This window comes from Capra hircus, chromosome 18, assembly GCF_001704415.2.
Source record: "Capra hircus breed San Clemente chromosome 18, ASM170441v1, whole genome shotgun sequence".
Classification (NCBI taxonomy): Eukaryota; Metazoa; Chordata; class Mammalia; order Artiodactyla; family Bovidae; genus Capra; species Capra hircus.
In genome coordinates, this window is record NC_030825.1 from 11,615,485 (window position 1) to 11,625,631 (window position 10,147).

Sequence of the window (10,147 nt, forward strand, 5' to 3'; positions counted from 1 at the left end):
GCCCCTCTTTCACGAGGACTTCGTGATGACACTGCGTCCACCCAGATAATCCTGGCTCATCTCCCCTGGCTCAAAGTTACTGCTGCAACCACCTCTGCGAAGGCCCCTTTTCCACTTAAGGAAACACATTCAGAGGTTCTGGAAATTGGGCTGTGCGCATGTTTAGGGGGACCATCAGACAGCCTGCCACAAACACCTTGGAAGAAAGAAACTGTGATGGCCAGTTGGGTATGAAAGTCCCACTCTGGGGCAATTCCCACAAGGTCACTCTCCAGCCTGCACTTTGAGGGGCAGCCGGACCTCATCTGGAGCTCAAGCACGTAGTGTCTCTTTTGTTACATTTCTGTCCTTTTGACTACAAGTAATAAACCTCCTCTTGTTTAGGTAACAGGAGGTTGGGATGATTCTTTTGTTTTCTGCTGAATCAGCTAGACCACGTTTCAAATCTTGATTCAGGCTCTCACCCCTGTATGATCTGGATCAGTACCCCAAGGCCTCTGATCCTGAGTTACCCTCTCTTTGAAACAGAGAAACTGAGATTTCCCTGGTGGTCCGAGGATTGAAAATCCATTTTGCAGTGCAGGAGACACAAGTTTGATCCCTGGTCCAGGAACTGAGATCCCACGTGCCTCGCGGCAACTAAGCCCAGGCACCACAGCTAGAGAGTCTGTGCCAACGAAAGATCCTGTGTCACACATCTAAGACCCGACACGGCCAAACAAATTTAAAAGAGAGAGAAACTAACCCAGACTTTGCGCAATGGCCCAGAGACTAGGGACTACAACGTATAAACTTCTCTGGCACAAGGATCTGCTGAAGAAATGCCTGCTTCTCCCACTCTTCCAGTAAGAATTTCCATCTCTGCAAAGCCTCATCCATAAAGATGCAGAAACATGAGAGCAAATGGAGTCCAAGCGTGAACGCCACTTTGCAGCGATTGCTTATTTCATCCAGGGATTAAGAAATATACAGCTTCAGTCACAGCTTCTTCAAAGGAGCGCCAAGCGCTTCAGTGAGAGTCGGAAAACTGAGAATGAAACTCACACTTGACAGGGTGATGGGTATCAGAATCCTTTCCCTAAAAACCCCTTAAAAACAAAGGTCTTCCTAATTGGACAGCATTACGCTTTAACAGTCTCCCAAATCCTCAGAACATGAACAAAGTCAGGCAGTACTTATTCAACAGAGTGCCGTGGCTCCCTTCTGAGACCTCTAATGGGGAAAGGAAGGCACCTTTCCACAGCTGGGCATCCTTTCCAAGGAAACATCTTCGTTTTCCTGCTCTGTGAAGTGGGGCTTGTCCAAACCCGTGTTCCTGCCAAAGGCTTTTTCTTTCATGCAGTAACATCCCCCTCTGCTGGAACTTGGAGGTTTTGCTACCGTATTTATTGCATGCATGCTAAGTTGCTCAGTCGCATCTGACTCTGCATCACCATGAGCTGTAGCCCACCCGGATCCCCTGTCCATGGGATTTCCCAGGCAAGAATAGTGGAGTAGGCTGCCATTCCCTTCTCCAGGGGATCTTCCTGACCCAGGGATCGAACCCACATCTCTTTACATCTCCCGCATTGGCAGGCAGGTTCTTTACTGCTCGCACCATCTGGGAAGCCCCTATTTATTTATTTATTAAGAACAGATAAAAATGGAACATGGGATGCCTTTTGCAGCCAAAGGAGTGGTTCCTAAACTTTCTGTGTCAGAAGCTTCCCAGGTGCTGGGAATTTTTTATGGAGATTTATTTGTACCCTCATGCCCATCTCCTAAGATTTTTGTTGTTGTTGGCTTAGCTGTGGCATGCAGGATCTTTCATTGTGTTGCTGGGGCTTCTCTCTGGTTGTGGCCCTCAGGTTCCATGGCAAGTGGGATCTGCATATGGGATCTTCATTCCCCGACCAAGAATCAAACCCGTGTCCCCTGCATTGGAGGCAGATTGTCAACCACTGGACCACCAGAAAGGTCCCCCGCCTAAGACTGAGAATCTACATGTAAACCCACCCACCTCCAGTCCCAGTGAGTTCAACACACGTGGACTTCTCAGGAGAAGTTCTGATGAATTTCTGATGAAAGAGGGTAGATGGATGGATATCAGGGTTTTCAGAAAATGGGGAGTTTCTCAAGCTCAAGAAACCTGTATCTTCTCATTTCAGCTTTATTGGGCTATATTGATATATTGAAATCTGCACATATTTAATGCACACATTTTGATGAATTTCAGCACATACATGCACCTGTGAAACGATCAGTGCAATCAGAGTAATGAGCATATCTATCACTTCCAAACGTTTCCTTGAAACCTGTTTCTTTTTCTTTTTCTTTTTCATGGTGATGTTGGTGAAACTCAGCCTCTGTTCACTGGTGCTGAACAGAAATGCAGAGAGTTTTGGGTGAAGTGGAAAAGAATGGCTTTGTGGCTTTGCCAGGCAGAGGGGCAGGCTAATGCCCTCAAGACTGTGTGTCTCCCCTGGAGGGGGCAGTGAGGAGTCTATGAAGTTCAAAGAACAGGGCGCGGTCAACTTGTGGACACTCTTCTGATTGGTTGGTGGTGAGGTAATCAGGAGTCAGCATCATCAACCTTTTGCTGGGGTCTACATGCTTGTGGGCAGCATGCAGGCAACTTCTCCCACCTGGTGAGGGTTTCAGTATCTGCAAAGCAGTTCAAAGGATATGGCTCGGAATATTTATCTCTAGTCCTTGAGGAAGAGCTAAAGGTCCTTGACTTTGTTTAATGGCTAAAGTATTGTTCTTTTGTCTTGCCTGACTGTTTTCCTTTCTTTCTGCATTTTCTCACTTCTCCAGTTACATGTATTCTCTGACTAAAGTTTTTCTACAGACTAAAGGCAGGTGGAGGACATAGTGGGCGTCTGTTCTGGGAAGGCCTCGTGGGGTCCTGCTGGGTCACAGTAAGAACACTTAGCATGAGACCTACCCTGCTTAAATGCACAGTACAGCCTTGCTAACTGTAGGCACTGCGTCCTGCAGGAGGTCTCTAGAACTTTCTCGTCTTGCGTAACTGAGACTTTAAATCAACTGAAACTTCCATTTTCCAGCAACTACCCATTTCCTTCATCCCTCAGTCCCTGGAAACCATCAGTCTGTTTCCTGCTTCTGTGAGTTTGATTGTTTTAGATGCCTCATATAAACGGAATCATGAAGAATCTATCCTTCTGTGTCTGGCTTGTTTAACGTGGCATGATGTCCTCCCTGGTGGCTCTGTTGGTAAAGAGTGCGCCTGCAATGCAGGAGACCCGGGTTCGATCCTTGGGTCAGGAGGATCCCCTGGAGAAGGGAATGGCTACCCACTCCAGTATTCTTGCCTGGAGAATTCCATGGACAGAGGAGCCTGGCGGGCTACAGTCCACGGGGTCGCAAAGAGTCAGACAGGACTGAGCGACTAACGTATATAACCTCCTCCAGGTCCATCCACATTGTTCCAAGTGGCAGGATTTCCTTCCTTTTTTAAGGTGGAATCTATTCCGTTGCACGTGTACACCCCAGCTTCTTTATCCATTCATCTGTCAGCAGACATTGAGGTTGTCTCCACAGCGTGGCTTTTACGAATAACGCCGCAGTGAACATGGGAGCACAGATGTCTCTTCCGGACCCTGATTTCAGTTATGTCTTTTTTAATTTTGTTGGAGTATAGTTGATTTACAATGTTGTATTAGTTTCACGCATACAGCAAAGTGAGTCAGTTACACGTATACATGTATCCACTCCTTTTTTTTTTGAAGATTCTCCTCCCAGATAGCTCATTCGCGTATTGAGCAGAGTTCCCTGTGCTACGCAGCAGCTCCTGATTAGGTAGCTGTCTTATATCTAGCGCTGTTCTATATACACGTCACTGCCAATCTCCCAGTTTATCCCTGATAACCATAAGTTGGTTTTCTATATCTGTGACTCTACTTCTGTTTTGTAGATAAGTTCATATGTACCCTCTATTTTCAGATTCCACATAGAAACAATGTCATGCGACATTTGTCCTTCTGTGTCTGACTTACTTCACTGGGACAATCTCTAGGTCTGTCCGTGTTGTTGTGAATGGCGTTATCTTATTCCTCTTTATGGCTGAGTAATAGTCCATTGTATATATGTACCATGTCTTCTTTATCCTTTCCTCTGTTGATTATGTCAGTTATTTTGGAAAAATACCCAGAAGTAAGCTTGCTGGATTGCATGGTGATCCTATTCTTACCTTTGTAAGGGACTTCTGTGCTATTTTCCACAGCAGCGGCATTCCCACTGACAGTCAAACGGGCTCTAGTTTCCCCTCCTCCTCACCAGTGCTTGGCGGCTCTTGTCTTCTTGAAGACAGCCCTCACAGGGGGTGTGAGGTGGTGTCTCACTGTGGTTCTGATGTGCGTTTCCCTGATGATTAGTGATGCTGAGTGCCTTTCTATACATCTGTTGGCCATGTGTATGTCTTCTTTGGAGTAAATGTCTCTTCAGGTCCTGTGACCATTTTTTTAAAGTCTTTGTTGATTTTGTTACAATATTGCTTCTGTCTTATGTTTTGGCCACAAGGCAAGTGGGATCCTGGCTCTCTCTGATCAGAGCTCTCTGACCAGCTCTGAAACTTACACTCCCTGCATTAGAAGACTAAGTCTTCACCCCTGGGCCACCAGGGAAGTCCCCTTTGACCATGTCTTAATCGTGTTATTTCTTTGTACTGACTTGTAGGCATCTCTTATCATTTTTCTATATTAACCCCTTTTTGGGTATTTGGTTTTGCAGACAGATATCCTCTCCCGCCCCGCAAGCTGGCTTTTCACTCTGTTGCTGCTTTTGCTGGGCAGAAGCCTTGCAGCTTGATGTAGTCCCCCTTGTCTATATTCGCTTTGGTCGCCTGTCCTTTCAGTGTCATACCTAAGGAATCAAGAAGGTTTCCATACATAAAAACGCGAAATGGATCAAAGACTTGAATGTAACACCTGAAACTGTAATAATCCTATATGAAAACACGAGGGAAAAGCTTCTTGACATTGGTCTCCTTGAAGGAAGACCAAAAAAAATGGAAAAGAGGACATATGAAAAATAATAATAATAATTGTAGCAGTTTCCTAAGGCTTCTGTAACTAATTACTACAGACTTGTGTGTGTTAGTCACTCAGTCGTGTCTGACTCTTGGTGACCCCCTTGGACTTTAGCCCACCAGGCTCCCCTGTCCATGGAATTCTCCAGGCAAGAATAATGGAGTAGGTTGACAGTCCCTTCTCCAAGGGATCTTCCCAACCCAGGGATCAAACCCAGGTCTCCTGCATTGCAGGTGGATTCTTTGCCATCTAAGCCAGCAGGGAAGCTGTGGTTTTAAACAACAGGAATGTATTCCCCTATGGTTCTGGAAATCACAAACCTCAGGGAGTGTTTGGGGAGCTAGAGGTGATGGCGTTGCAGGGGTGGGAAGTGGCTGGGTCACAGAGGGCTTTCTCTAGGTCAGGGGTTCCAGATGTTCAGCAGTATGGTGGGCAGCATCCCCACAGGCAGCGCAGCCTGGGCAGGCACCCCGCATCCCAGACTCACTCTGACCACATCACCCCTTCTCCTCATCCCCCCCAAAAGCGTCTCAGAATGCAACCGAGAGTGATGTGATGGTTAATATGCGGGTCAGTGCGATCCTACTGTTTCTACAGGGCTACAAAGCTCCAAGCTTAAACCTACAATCCATAGTTTTCCACACACGCCTGTGTAATCCATTCCAATAAAAATACAGAGCTTTCCTGACATCTGAGAAGACTCCCATCCCAGGGAATACAGACACACACACCCCACCGTCACTGCTGTGACCCCTGTTTTGACTTCTGTTGCCATCGATTAGATCTTCCTGATCTTTCATTTATTTCATTGATATAAATGGAATATTCATCACACAGTCATTGTGTCTGGGTTTTTTTACCCATTGATTTGTAACTTTTAAATTTTTTATTTATTTTTGAAATTATTCTTGGCTGTTCTGGGTCTTCATTGTCACGGCATTTTCTCTAGTTGCTGCGCGTGAGCTTCTCATTGTGGCGGCCTCTCTTGTTGTGGAGCGCAGGCTCGAGGGATTTCAGGCCGCAGTAGTTGCGGCTCCCAGGCTCCAGAGACGCTCAATAGTTATGGCCCGCGGGCTTAGTTGCCCCAAAGCATGTGGGATCTTCCTGGAGCAGGAATCGAACCCATGTCTCCTACATTGGCAGGTGGATTCTTTCCCACCGGGCTACCAGGGAGGCCCCTGTAACATGTTTTTTTTGTGTGTGCTGAGTAGTATTCCATTGTATGAATAGATTGCAGCTTATCACTCCCATGCTGATGAATATTTGGGCTATTTACAGTTTGTGCTATTATAAACACTTTTATATATATATATATATATATAATTTTATTTATATATTTTTAGCTGCGCTGGGTCTTCATTGCTGCACAGACTTTCTCTAGTCCCAGCAAGCAGGGCCTGTTCTTTAGTTGTGGTGTACGGGCTTCTCACTGTGGGGGCTCCTCTCGCTGTGGGGCACAGGCTCTAGGGCGTGCGGGCTTCAGCAGTTGTGGGTTGTGGGCTCGGTATTTCCAGCTCCCGGGCTTTAGAGCACTGGCTCAGCAGTTGTGGCACACGGGCTTAGTGGCTCTGTAGTACGTGGAATCTTCCTGGATCAGGGATCCAACCCTTGTCTCCTGCATTGACAGGCAGATTCTTTACCACTGAGCTACCCGGGAAGCCCTGTAAACATTCTTATATAGACCTTTCAGAAATTTCTAATTAAAAAAAATGTTTTTAAGTCATACGAAAACAGCCATGTTTTAACGTTTCATGGTAACACGTGATTTGGAATACGACTTGCAACTGCTCCAAACTGCAAATACCGTAACTCTGAACCGGTGCTGAAAAATCTGTTTTGTGTGACTGAGAGTGTTGACAGGCTCTGAGCTTGAGAGCAATGGAGTCATTTAGAACTTCAGAACAATCCTTCTGGTGGCTGCACACCAGCATTTCTGTGACTGAATCGATGCCCTGGGTTAGGGCAGCCCTGTGCTTGGCAGCTGAAAACACAGAGTGTGATATTGAGAAAAGAGAATGCCCACTATCGTTCATTCGCTTGCTTTGCTTTTCACTCCTGTCATTTCTCACCCCGTTTTGGCAAAGCCTACAGCTGGAATGAAACTTTCAGCTCAAGGAGCAGATTTGTTTCTCTTTGCCCCACATCCATCAGAAAGGATATTGACTCAGAAAACTTATGTCCCGTCCCACGGTGACAGCGCTCCCCTTTCATGCACACAGCCAGGTGCTGGGGAGAGCGTGGAGCAGAGTCCTTGCTGCCGGCAGGCTGAACTGGGTACCGGCCACCTGTCACTGCCTCCTGGCAGGAGAAGACACACGGAGCAATGCCGGTTTGGCCCAAGACACCCAATCTGGAAAGGGAGGCAAGGGGTTGGCTCAGGCTCAGAGGATGAAGAACATGTCATGGGAGGTTTAGGGGAGATGTCCTTGGAGCCATTTCTATATCTCCTTCCACTGCTTTCGGAAAGCAGTGCTTTGCGGCCCAGCTCGTCTGGCCGTGGCTGATGGGTTGAGGGCTGCTCCCAGGCTTCAGCCTCTGGAAATGGCTCAGAGATGCCGTTCAGCCTCTGCTGGTGTCTCTCTCATGGGACACATGAGCTGGAAGAGGACTGCATGTTGCCAACAAATGCCACAGGCCAGGCAGAAAGCCAAGACACGTGTGGTCCCTGCTTTGTGGAGCTGACGTCCAAGTAGGGGAGAGAGACAAAAGTCAAATTGAAAACAAATCAATCGCATAACTGCGCACTTGTGATAGGTGTGCTATAGTGGAAACGAACGGCTTCAAGGAGATGGTTTCGATAAGGATGGGCCTCTGGGAGATGAAAGGCTGTGATGGAGCCAGCCGTCTGACAAGTGGGGAGGCATGGTCCAGGCAGGGGAGGAGACACATCGCCATGAGTGTGCTTCATGCCCATGACCTCACCCCTGTAGCCAGTATCCAGGCCGAGAAACAACACGACCCGCCACCCCGCCCCCGCCAAAGCCCCAGGCACATCTCATCCCAGTCGTCCATCTTCCTTCACCCCCGGGTGACTGCCGTCCTGGCTTCTGACAGTAGTGGTTGGTTTTGACAGTTATTGAACTTTATACAACGCAGTCTAAACCACACAACTCAGATGGGACCTGAACCCACAGTCTTTTAGCTGAGATCACACCTGATCTCAAGGCCTACTGAAGCTCATGTTCCCGATGTCTCGTCGTAGAGAGAATTCAGCGAGAGACAAAGTGAGAGATAAGAAATAGATTTGTTTAGAGACAAACACTCCACAGACAGAGTATGGGCCGTCTTGGAGAGTGAGAGGCCCTGAAATACGGGGTATCTAGTGTTTATGGGTTGAATAATTTCATAAGCTAATGAGTGGGAGGATTATTCCAACTATTTGAGGGGAAGGGGTGGCAATTTCCAGGAACTTGGGCCACCCCCTACTTTTCGGCCCTTTATGGTCAGGCCTTGGAACTGTGCCGATGCCTGTATGTCATTTAGTTTATGTGTTACAGTGAGCATACAGTGAGGCTCAAAGTCCCCTGGAAAGCGAGTCTTCCACCATCCTGTGCCTAGTCGGTTCTAATCAGTTTTATGTCATATGCTCAGTGACGCTATGCCCCTTCCTTCCTGTTCCATCGTCACTCATTGGTGTCTGGCTTCTTTCACTCCATACTGTATTTGGATATTTCTCCATATTGTTGCATGAGGCCGAATCTGCTCATTCTCATCGCTGTGGAGTATCCCACTGTGTGACATTCCACGCTTCATGTATCCATTCTGCTGTTGATAGGAGTGATGGACAGACTCTAACCCCCTCCCCTTAATAGTGGGCAGGGGGTCTGACTCAATTGTTGTTGTTGTTCAGCCGCCCGGTCATGTCCAACTCTTTGTGACCCCATGGATTGCAGCACGCCAGGCCTCCCTGTCCCTCACCATCTCCTGAGTTTACCCAAGTTCATGTCCATTGCATCAGTGATGCCACACAACCATCTCCTCCTCTGACACGCCCTTCTCCTTCTGCCCTCAATCTTTCCTAGAATCAGAGACTTTTCCAATGAGTCGACTGTTCACATCAGATGACCAAAATACTGGAGCTTCAGCTTCAGCATCAGTCCTTCCAACAGGTATTTGGGGTTGATTTCCCTTGAGATTGACCGGTTTGATCTCCCTGCTGTCCGAGGGACTTTCAGGAGTCTTCTCCAGCACTGCAGTTGGAAGGCATCAATTCTCTGACTCAGTTGTAGCCAATAGAATACAAGACTTTCCTCACATCTGTAGGTTATGTAGGATGGCGCCTGCCATCTTGCAAGGAGACTCTGTCTCTTGCTGGCTCTGCAGAGGCCTGTGTGACAAGGAACTGAGGACACCCTCCAGCTAACAGCCCGTGAGAAACGGAAGCCTCAGGGTTATGGCCACAAAGATCTAAACTCTGGCAATGACCACGTTGGAAGCACTTGAGCTCAGAGGTAAACCCTTCCCCAGATGAACCTTGGAATGAGACCACTGCCCAGCAGATACCTGACTGAGCTTGCTGAGGTTCTGAAGCAAAGCCCAAATTCCTGACTCAGAAGCTGTAGATCAATAATGTGTTGTTTTGCGCCACTAATTTTGTGGCCATTCATTATGCAGCAGGAGAAGGCAACTACAATGTATGTTTGGGTCGCATCCAGGTCTGGGCTCTTAAACTGCCAGGCTGCGGTGCACATTCTAGGATGTGCCTTTTGGTGAACACGCTGAGCACGTCTGTTTGGTACATACCAGGCAGGGAATTTCCAGGTCATATGCATACATTCAGCTCTAGTAGATTCTGCCAACAGGTTTACCAACAACGTTACATTTACATCACTGAAGATGGCATTCAAACCCAGGCGTGCCCAGCTCAGAAACCTTCATGTTTTCCTACAGTCTCTGTTTGCTAAGCTCCCTGACAAGTGATCCTTACAACAGGAAGACAAACGTCTCCTCTTAGTTTTAAGTGAGCAAAACTTCCATGTGTAAAGTACTTTACAGGCAACATATCTCTTCACATGCAAATCTCATTAAATTCCCACAACTTTCCATTAAAGGAGGTATTGATGTTTTTATTCCCCACTTACAGGTGGGGAAACTGAACCCAGTAAAGGTTAAGAATT